The sequence below is a fragment of the Tachypleus tridentatus genome, chromosome 9 (assembly GCF_004210375.1).
Source record: "Tachypleus tridentatus isolate NWPU-2018 chromosome 9, ASM421037v1, whole genome shotgun sequence".
NCBI classification, from domain to species: domain Eukaryota; kingdom Metazoa; phylum Arthropoda; class Merostomata; order Xiphosura; family Limulidae; genus Tachypleus; species Tachypleus tridentatus.
Genome location: NC_134833.1, coordinates 150,316,118 through 150,327,835, shown reverse-complemented (window position 1 = coordinate 150,327,835; position 11,718 = coordinate 150,316,118). Strand labels below are relative to the sequence as shown.

The 11,718-nt window shown below is 31.7% G+C and overlaps 1 protein-coding gene across 3 annotated transcripts in view; it reads right to left on the bottom strand.

Moving 5' to 3' along the window:
- The window catches only part of LOC143226646 (actinia tenebrosa protease inhibitors-like), a 128,158-nt gene that overhangs the window by 49,636 nt on the left and 66,804 nt on the right, over positions 1 to 11,718 (bottom strand). The window lies entirely within an intron of this gene.

Below are 11,718 nucleotides of genomic sequence, written 5' to 3'. Positions count from 1 at the left end.
ACTGAGTTACCGTTATAACCACTTACGTTTATCAACAATTAAACAAAGCATAGGTTTTGTTGGAATCCACACATTGTTTTTGTGATACTGTAGTTTTTTATTGAATTCATTTATAAATCATAAACCGATTAGTATCTAGTGCCTGGAGAATACGACATGAATTTCTTTTTAACATATATTTATTACATTTGAACATTTTAAAATGTATTTTATCAATTTCTGGAGCTTACAGATACTAACATCCATTATTGAAACGACCCTAACCAATATATAATTTCATATTTCAGGATCATGTTAGGCCTTACGTCTCTATAGAGAAAGACATTTAACAGAATATTTAGTAACCAGGATAGTTTTAGATTTTCAAATGTTGCTGTTATGTGAGTTACTTGTCACACATGTTCAGTACATTCACTATATTCGCACAGCGATGGGTTAAGGCATTCGACTCGCAGATAGTACTCGTGTAGCTTTGCGCAAAATTCGAAACAAACAAACTCTTCGTATAATAAACTAGAATGTAAAACAAAGTAATAAAAATCTATAGTTTTCGATTAGTCCTTAAATTACCGGAAAAAATTTAATATCCTTAAACTGATGTTAAGAACATTGGTATTAAGAATATTGTTAAAGTATTGTTATAAATAAATAAAGTAATCATATACTTATTGTATTTTAAAATGAGAAAAATTTTAACCACTTAAGAAAGTCTTTCCACAGAAATATTGAAAAAACAAAATTTAGTTTGACCACGTTTGTCAAACAAGTGTTGTTTGTTTGTATAGTTTCGTTCAAATCTGTGCCAGCTGTGACCTGTTTAGAAGGGATAGAAATGAGTCATTGTGAACACAGCCCTGGTACATCTGCAACCAAATGGTTGGGTTGACCTTCACGTTAACTGTTTCAAGGGTGAAAAGTCGAGCATGCCAAGTGAGGTACCACCAGGTTGGTATTCTTGACCATGAGTAGTTACGTGGCTCTAAGAAGTAACTCACACAAGTAATAATGAGACCAGATTTATCTATCTGTAACTAAACTGGTAACTGTAACTAAAACTGAGACCTCAGTGATATATAAATTTTCTTTTTTCAGAAATGTGACAGAGATGAATATTTGGGGAAGAACTGAAGATCGTGGATAAGAAGACGATACTTTATGTTATCGTCAAATATATCTAAACATGTTTGTGTTCGATTGATTAATAACACAGAATGATGTATTATGTATTCTTTTGTATTCCTAATACTGGCAAATAAAACGAATTTCAAGTCTGACATGAATTCTTATTAATCGACTCGTCATTCGTTATGATACACACAGGAAGCCTACATTTCAAACATTAACCTGATATAATTATCCAATAAACCATAGTTTATAAGTAGTGCTTGAAAACTGTAATTATAATCAGACATTTAGTGTTTAAAATAAAACTAATCTCCGAGTAAAATAGATATTAATCAAGGATATGGAGAATTAACAGAAAGACAGTGAAATACCAAATTAATCATAATTACGTTCCATAAGAAATTATTCTGGAAGTAAATAACCCACTGGTGGGGTAAATGTTCATCAGAGAAGACAAGCACAAGATGAATGATTTTCAGTGTAGAATAGAGTCAGCGTTAACAAACAATCTTGGGTCAGAAGTAGGTTTGAAAGAATTTCAAGTTAAAACTCTAGATTCGATATCGGTGATGGAAACACTGAAGATATTCCACTGTGTACCTTGATATATGAATTAACCAATCCAAATAATTTAATGTACTTGGTCCTGCCATCTATTGAGATTAAATATTAACTTTCGAGAATTTATATTGAAGATAAAAGGAAAAAAGAAAGAATTAATAATACATTTTTCAGTAATTATTATTAATTAAATATTATTGTTAAACAGATAGTAAGTAATACAATGAAAATCTATGAACTGTAATCTATGTTATTATCGAAATGACAAGAAAGGCTTAACAAACAGAAAACTTTTCAAAGTAATTTCGTTTCTTCTGTGTGGGTATTTGGGTATGTTAATTTTTAAATACCCAGGAGGGTCAGGTGCACGAGACCTCTTCCCCCAACAAAATAATTAATCACTCTTTGTTTTATTTTTGAATTTCGCGCAAACCTACTCGAGTGCTATCTGTGTTAGCCGTTCCTAATTTAGCAGTGTAAGACAAAAGGGAAGGCAGCTAGTTATCACCACCCACCGCCAACTCTTGGGCTACTCTTTTTACCAACGAAAAGTGGGATTGACCGTAAATTTATAACGCCCCCACGGCTAAAAGGGCGAGCATGTTTGGAGCAAAAACAAACAAATACGATAACCTGGTGTCGATTTCAGTTATTACTGTTTTCAAAACGGTTGTTGTGGAATATATTCCTTTCACAAAAAGAAAACACGGGTTTATTTTCACAGGTAAACAGATATTAATTGTCAAATCTATATTAGATAACAGATATTTTCATAGCTTGTCTGATTGAATCCGAGAAAACGAAACTTTACTGTCCGTTATCCGGGTTTTCACTCTCAGTAGATTATTATTCGAGCTAATTTCATTCTGACTTTAATGTTATGGTGAGATTTGAAATGCTTTCACATTGTAAAGAAAATTAGTTATTTTTTGTTTGTTTTGAATTTCGCACAAAGCTACTTTGTGCTAGCCGTCCCTAATTCAGCAGTGTAAGACTAGAGTGAAGGCCCTTAGTCATCACCATCCATCGCTAGCTCTCGGGCTACTCTATAACTAACAAATAGTTGGATTCACCCCCACATTATAATGCCTCCACCGCTAAAAGGACGACCCTATTTGGTGGGACGTGGATTCGAACCTGGCTGTCTGTGATCTGTTCACTACGGTTTTCGAAACCCGCAGATATACCGATACGCTACTGTGTGTTTTTCTTAATATGTCTAATAATGTTAACTTGATTATATTCGTTTATACATTGTTTTATAATTATTCACCATTATTTTATTTTATTTTCTCAGGTAGTTTCGCCTACAAGGCCTAATGCAAATAAAATCTAGAACAGCCATCTAAACCAAACTTGATAGGACGAGTACAAGAATAACTAAGTCAACTTCATCTTATTCTACGAAAACATATTTCTTATTCCAATCATAACGCAATGTAGTTGAAACGAATTATAAAATGATAAAGCAAGCTTTTCGAGATATGTAAATACTGGAAGAACAAACAAAATCAGGACTATATTTCTGGCTAAGCCTTTGTAACTTCGTTTCAATCTGTACAAGAATCTCGTTGGAATTTTAAACCGTATTGAGTTAAACTTCTGAAAAACAACAACAGCATAAGAGAAAAAAAATCCGACTTTCACCACATGTTTGATCAGAAACCTGGGACTTCTCGAAGCTCAAATATTAGAAATTACAAAGACCAGCATTCTAGGACGAATATAAAATGCCTCCGCCATGCAGTCACAACATGGTTAATTTTGATACCTTAACAATAGTGAAAAACATTAAAATCGAAAACTGTCTATATCACTGATTTCGACCTGTAACAAATTATCTTGGTACCAAATCTCATGTAAGTCGGTTAACATACACACAAATACCTTCTTGATTATGCTTTCTTAGCTCAAAAGCTAAAGCTAAAACAAGAATTGTCTCTTTCACTGTTTGGAATCTGTACAAAAGTATCGTTGCACATAATTCCATGAATATTGGTCCTAATATGACCGAGTAACTGACCAACCCCTTCATATTATGATTTCGAGTTCTGATCCTCTTAAAAGTACTCAAAATGAACAAATCTAAGTTTTTTATACGTCAGGTGTTGGGAGAATGAAAATGTTTTATCTTGACTGGTTTAAATATGACTGTACTCGAGTCCATGATAAATATTTTCGATTGTTTGACTTCTGACTTCATAAAATTGTTTAAAATGTTTAAATCAAAACTATGTCAGAGAGTATTGACCATTTTGTAAGTTATGATTTACGTTAATAAAAAACAGAAGAATTAAAAACAAATATATGAACAGTTCGTCTCTTTTCTCTACAGATACATAGTTACTTAAAACCATAACAAACGACACTGAGATGAAGTGATACTAAATGTGATATTATTACATTTGTAATTTAAACTACAATAGTCTAAAGATTTGTGATAATTATATTATCTGGAGATGTTTCTCTCTGTTCACTTAATATGTCCGTTTTCGGTTCAAAGTCAGATGAGTAAAATTTCGCACCTATCTTTAGTGTCTAACAAATCACTGCTAAAGAGGCCTTTCGTATATTACCATAAGTCGTCAACTGGTTATTGAAAAGCCTACTCAACATACGGAGTTTATACAGTAATTTCTAAACCATTATACTGTGTATACCTGCATAATGTTTTAAGACTTGTTTTTCCTTCAGCTAGGGGCCAAGCGTAGTTAGGTGAATTAAACATTTATTTGATCTTCGTACATATCTCCTTTCTAATATTCATGATTATGAGACTCCTTTTACGCGGATACTAATATAAAAAATATAATAATAAAAAACTGCCTCTTTTCTCACCCTCCAAGCTAACCAGTGTCGGGTTCAGTTAGTATTTTTGAGGATGACCACGTGCTATTAGAAGGTGATAGTGACACTAAGTTTTGTTTTTCTCCTTGAATGTTTTTTTTTTACTAGCTTCCTTCCCTCTGGTACTACACTGCTAAATTAGGAACGTCTAGCGCAGATAACCGTCGTATAGCTTTACGCGAAATTCAAAACACACCAAAAAATCAAATAGTACATTTATTGCCCTCTAGTGGCTTTTCCGATAACTACTGAAGATTATTTAGCTTCAGTACGGTACACACGTAGAAGAGGAATTATCTTCTGTAGGTCTGTGAGAATGTTATACAAACATGCCTTGGTTTATTATTAGACATCTAGTAGGTCTACAGCTATTGTAAAATTTATCTGAGTTATTACTAATTAGTCAACTACATTTATTTAATTTTATACTTAGATTGGTGTTAATTTAATGGGAGAATTGATGGTGTTGTCATAACTAAAGAATTCTGAAGTGTTGTCAGTAACCTTTGGTTATTGGATAGTGATGCTGTGTTAGGAAGATTTTTCAAATGCACCTTTCTTGTTGAGATTATAATAAAAAAGATAAATTGATAAGGTTCCATTCTACTATACAAATAATTATTTTATTTTCATGTATTACAATAACAATTAAAAATAACGCATAAGACATCATGTTCTGTTATTAATATTAATCTGTTGAAGCCAAACATGTTTAATTGTATCTGAGAATGAAATGTAATAAAAATCAAATCCATCTCGTCAACGAACGTTAGCTTTTCCCAAAATATTCAAGTAGTTCACGTTTCTGAAAAAAAACAAACACATATGTATAACAGATACCTACTTTATTAAAAACATTTCTAAAGTTTGGTTTTCGAGTAACTATTATAGATATATAAATAATACGTGCGGTGTATATTTAACGTTATTAAAGTAGATACATTTTGATATTTCTTGTAAGTACTGTTTGTAAATTTAATACATATCTTCACACTACCTAAACAAGCAGCCAAACAGTCAGCTTCACTTCTATATCGGTTTTCATTCCCGTCACAGCCTCCAAAAATAAATTTCTTACACTTGTGGCTGTCTGGGTCGTAATAATAACTGGGAATATTAGCTGTACAAGGTCCTGAAACAGGTGGCGACTTGCAGTCTTTAGCTCGGCCTGTGGAGGTATGACAAAATCACTGTCAGTCGTAAATTTATGTTAAGTGTAATAGTTAAAGCGAACTCTTTCATACACTGTAGTTATATTTGAAAATTATAAACCTATCAACATATTATGCTTGTAGTAAAAGTATTATAAAACAGTTGTCTTTCAAGGCAATTCTAAGATATGAAATATTTCTGTGCCATATACCTCGACATGAAGATCCTAAAATTGTGAGTTGAAACTTAACAAGTAAGTTATGAGAAGTTGTTGTTGTTTTGAATTAAGCACAAAGATACACAATAAGCTATATGTGCTTTCCCCCACCACGAGTATCGAAACTCGGATTTTAGCGTTGTAAGTCTCCAGACATACCGCTGAGACACTGGAGGGCGTAATTTATGAGAAAAGTTGTAAAACACGAAACGCAAGAGACGTTTCTAACATTTCTTGAAATAAACATCAACAGAATACGAAACACAAACAAACATTCATGTGATTACTATAAACTATGTGCCGATATAATACGACACAATAATGTCTCCATGACAACTAAAACACTAATTATGTTTCTTCAATTAATAAGTTCTACATTTTATCAAAACGTGTTTACTGAGAAACACGGACAGTTCTGTACGACTGTATAACACATCTCAACACCTGAGTTCACTTATAAGTATTTAGATTAAATGTTTTAACAAATACAAACAATATTATTAAGGACAGTGTTTATCTACATGGACGACAGGGAAATCATTGTCCTAATTAATAACGAACATTCATATTTAATTACATGCAAGTCTGTTGTTAGTTTAATATAATAATATTCTCAACAATTTGTATTTTTAACACTATTATTATCAAAATAAGGATGTTGTAACCCGATCTCCACAAAGATGTATTTATTTTTATATCAATATGTTCATGTTATGTGTTAGATCAGATATATGTAGTGGATTCAGTAGCAATATGTTATCCATTGCTGTAATATAATATTTTTTATTTATTCCGTTTTTCATTGTTAGTATTGTTTGTATTATTATCACCATTTATAGGTGACTTTAAAACTGTTTAAAGTTTTATCTAAATCTCAGATACGGACAATACTTATATATTTCTACTATTGCTACTATATAGTTCATATTGATTGCATCAGCTTCTAAGATTGGAGGCCTGGCATGGTTAAGTGGGTTAAGGCGTTGGATTGGTAATCCGAGGTTCGCGGGTTCGAATTCCTGTTGTACGAATAATGCTTAACCCTTTCTTCCATGGAAGCGTTATAACATAACGGCGAATCTCAGTATTCGTTGGTAAAAGAATGTCCCAAGTGTATTGAGACATAGCTCTCTAAATGTTGCATTGTTTTCTTTTTATAAATTAGTTTTCAAATATTATATTTTACACACACACTATTACACTGAAGTGTATTAAAATATTCACACTACAATATACATTTTTAATGTTTTATTACATTCTTCCAATGTTTTCTCAACATTTTCCTTTGCATACATTTGTTGGCTGCATCAAAACCTTCTTATTGTTTCGTTACATTTCTAACACTTCTAATTACAGCATTATAACTATTATTAATTAATAACAATCGTATAGAACATAAGCAATTTTCGTTTCTTTTAAGAAATTCTGTAATTCAATATCGATTTCATTTTACCAAGTGTTAGCGATAAAATAAACTCACTGTTATCCCTTGTGTATTTGACATTTTTGACGAAGTGTCACCAGTACCATAACATCTATAACCCGTTAATTCAAAATTATTTTTAGGTGAACGTATAGAACCAACATGATTCCTTATATAGATTATCATGTGAAAATAAATAACTCAATAATTAAATAATTCTCAGAGTTTTGAACGTTTCATCATGAACAAACATTCACTATTACGTTTCTCTTTAATTACAAATAAAGACCCTGTAGAGCTTCGCTGAACATTATCCTAGTTGGCAGGATAATTTAATATTCAAATTAAACATTATTATAGAAAACGTGATTTAAAAAGCTAAGCTATTATTTGATATAATTTTCTGTACTTGTCATACGTCATAAAGTTTCTGTATTAGTATTATCTACATCAGTTGTTAATAATTCCAAGTAATGTTTAAAATATTTTTCCAAATTTAAACAAAATACTACAGTCTTCAAAATGATTAATTATTATTATTAACCCACGTTGTTAATGTATCAAAAAATAATAAACATCTGGTTTTTCTTTTTGTTTATTTTCATTATCTTCAAATTAATGAACAATGTGTCAAACTACATTGTATGTAGTTGATGATAGATGTGATACATGATCCATTCTAAACACTGCTTTTAACAACTCTTACACAACTCCAGTTTATTTCAATATCACTTTTAGGTTATAAAGTAAAAAATATTAAGGTCTTAATCTGGAGAGAAGTTAAAACATAAATAAGTTACCCATTTATAACGTCACCCGCTGATGCAGAACTAAGTCTTGGAATTTAAAACACTAAAATAAGGGGTTCGATTCCCATCAGTGTACTCAAAAGATAGCTCGATGTGACTTTGCTATAAGAAAACACACACACCATATCCATATTTGTTCATCTTCTATGTTAACCATTCTTGGATCCATCAACTTCTACGAAAAATTTGAACTAATTACAAACGTTTCTGATGTCAATCGAAAAATAAAGAGTAATGTGGTAAATAACAAGTGTGGTAATGAGTAATATGGTAAATAACAAGTGTGGTAATAAGTAATGTAAATAACAAGTGTTGTAATGAGTAATGTAAATAACAAGTGTGGTAATGAGTAATGTAAATAACAAGTGTGGTAATGAGTAATGTGGTAAATAACAAGTGTGGTAATGAGTAATGTGGTAAATAACAAGTGTGGTAATGAGTAATTTGGTAAATAACAAGTGTGGTAATGAGTAATGTGTTAAATAACAAGTGTGGTAAAGAGTAATGTGTTAAATAACAAGTGTTGTAATGAGTAATGTGGTAAATAACAAGTGTGGTAATGAGTAATGTGTTAAATAACAAGTGTGGTAAAGAGTAATGTGTTAAATAACAAGTGTGGTAATGAGTAATGTGTTAAATAACAAGTGTGGTAATGAGTAATGTGTTAAATAACAAGTGTGGTAATAATAATGTGGTAAATAAATAAAAGTGTGGTAATAATAATGTGTTAAATAACAAGTGTGGTAATGAGTAATGTGTTAAATAACAAGTGTGGTAAAGAGTAATGTGTTAAATAACAATGTGGTAATGAGTAATGTGGTAAATAACAAGTGTGGTAATGAGTAATGTGGTAAATAACAAGTGTGGTAATGAGTAATGTGTTAAATAACAAGTGTGGTAATGAGTAATGTGGTAAATAACAAGTGTGGTAATGAGTAATGTGTTAAATAACAAGTGTGGTAATGAGTAATGTGTTAAATAACAAGTGTGGTAATGAGTAATGTGGTAAATAACAAGTGTGGTAATGAGTAATGTGTTAAATAACAAGTGCGGTAATGAGTAATGTGTTAAATAACAAGTGTGGTAAAGAGTAATGTGTTAAATAACAATGTGGTAATGAGTAATGTGGTAAATAACAAGTGTGGTAATGAGTAATGTGTTAAATAACAATTGTGGTAATGAGTAATGTGGTAAATAACAAGTGTGGTAATGAGTAATGTGTTAAATAACAAGTGTGGTAATGAGTAATGTGTTAAATAACAAGTGTGGTAATGAGTAATATGTTAAATAACAAGTGCGGTAATGAGTAATGTGGTAAATAACAAGTGTGGTAATGAGTAATGTGGTAAATAACAAGTGTGGTATAAATTTATGTTTCGTGTTTCTCCTTTTCAGAAACGAGCAAACGATTTTATCTTTAGTTTCAGGAGCCAAGTGTATTTAGGAGTTCGACTCGTAATCCGAAGGTCGCGGGTTCGAATCCATGTCGCACCAAACATGCTCGCCCTTCCAGCCGTGGGGGCGTTATAATGTGACGGTCAATCCCACTTTTCGTTGGTAAAAGAGTAGCCCAAGAGTTGGCGGTGGGTGGTGATGACTAGCTGCCTTCCCTCTAGTCATACACTGCTAAATTAGGGACGGCTAGCACAGATAGCCCTCGAGTAGCTATGTGCGAAATTCCAAAACAAACAAACAAACAAAACAAATCAAAACAATTTTTCGTTTCAGTTATACAATCATGAAAAACAAGACTTTTATTCACTGAGTTTAAATCTTTGACATCTTATAATCCATTAGAGAACATTTTTTTTACTAGTCTTCTCCATCTTTATGACTGACAGACTGTAAGACATCTTCACCTACATCCAAGGTCGTACAGTTTTAAGTTCTCTCAAAACTGTACTTATTAACCTCACCTATATGTTTCACATAGATGATTTAACAATTTTCACATTCTCTAACTGTGTTAACTGAAACTATCATATATTTTCAGTGATTTTGTTTTGCTGCACTTTAACTACAAACAAATTTTGAATGCAATTCATTAATGAATAGAACAGATATATAATATACAGTTTTTTATTAGCATTAAAATTACGGAGGAACATGATTTAAAGGATTTTATTTAGATTAGGTTCACTGATGCATCCTTACAGCTTGAAATTGGGCAATAAGTGTGGCTTAAGTTACACGTGAAAAGTTATTGAACAAAAACAGCTTGTTTTTGAACAATCATTTCTGCGCATCCCCACGCTAAAACTCACGTGATCTATCAGTCTGAAATATTTACAACCGTTTACAACCAAGCAACTTAGATTAGCAGTTTCGAGATGACTTTTCAAAAAGAATCATACATGTGGAAAAGTATTGTTCATTTCCCACCTTTAAGCTCAAATTAGTTAAATTTTTTAAACAATTCTCATGATTATTAATAGCATTTAACGTTACGTGCTATTTACTTCAGTGATTAGTGTAAATAATAATGTTTGTAACGTCCGTCCCTCTTGCATACGGGAAATGACAAAAAACTGTGTATCTAAATTCCTTGACGTTACTACAAATGAAGTTATAATAGGCGTTTTAGAGATTAAAAACTGCCACCATATAGTTTAAAGAACCAGGATTGGTTAATGATAAAAATCTATTCCGTATAATAGAGTTGCGATCTCTTGGCTAATGTTAATAATTGTCGAGTGTAACTTTCTTATTGAGGTTGTTTAGTATATTGATTGATATTTTGTTTACCCACTATCATGCCATTAATTCAGTAAAAACCGCAGCCTAGCAAACTAATGAATAAATATTTGCTATAAACGTCTTACCAACTAAGTGTAGCTACCATATTTGTAGCTAATATTGAGTTTATTTCTTTAAGTCTCATAATTAATCCATTCTCTTTTCACACCCAAGGTGTTTTATTTATTAAATTAACAGTTTAATTCAACACTTAGAGGGTAAATTATTTTCAATAATGTCTGGTGTTGTGCAATCTTTAATATTTACCGTTTATTTAAAAACAAGTTTCATAACTAAGCTGAAGTATTTAATTATAAATACATACTCAGTGAAAAAGTTAAACAATATATCAATATACTACAACAATTACTGATACGAAACAAAGAAATAACAATGAATCGGAAACGTTTAATGAAGTAAGATACACAGAAATAGTGACTGAGTTTTATGAACCAAAAATTTAAATTACCAACTTACTATTTGTTTCCGAATTTTGTGCAAAGCAACTCAAGGACAATGTGCGCTAACTATTCATAATTTAATAGGGTAAGACTAGAGGAAAGGCAGCTAGTGATCACCGCCCACTGCCAACTCTTGGGCTACTCTTTTACCAACGAATAGTGGGATTGACCGTCAAAGTCGAACGCCCCCACGGCTGAAACGGCTAGCATGTTTAGTGCGATGGGCATTTCAAACCGTGACCTTAAGATTACGAGTCGAACGTTTTAACCCACCTGGTCATGTCGGGCTATATTAGCTACTTGAAAAACTACCTAAAACAAAATAAAGGTTTGAATGAAATGTAATATTAGATATTTACAATTGTAGAGCAGCAAGAACTTTTATCA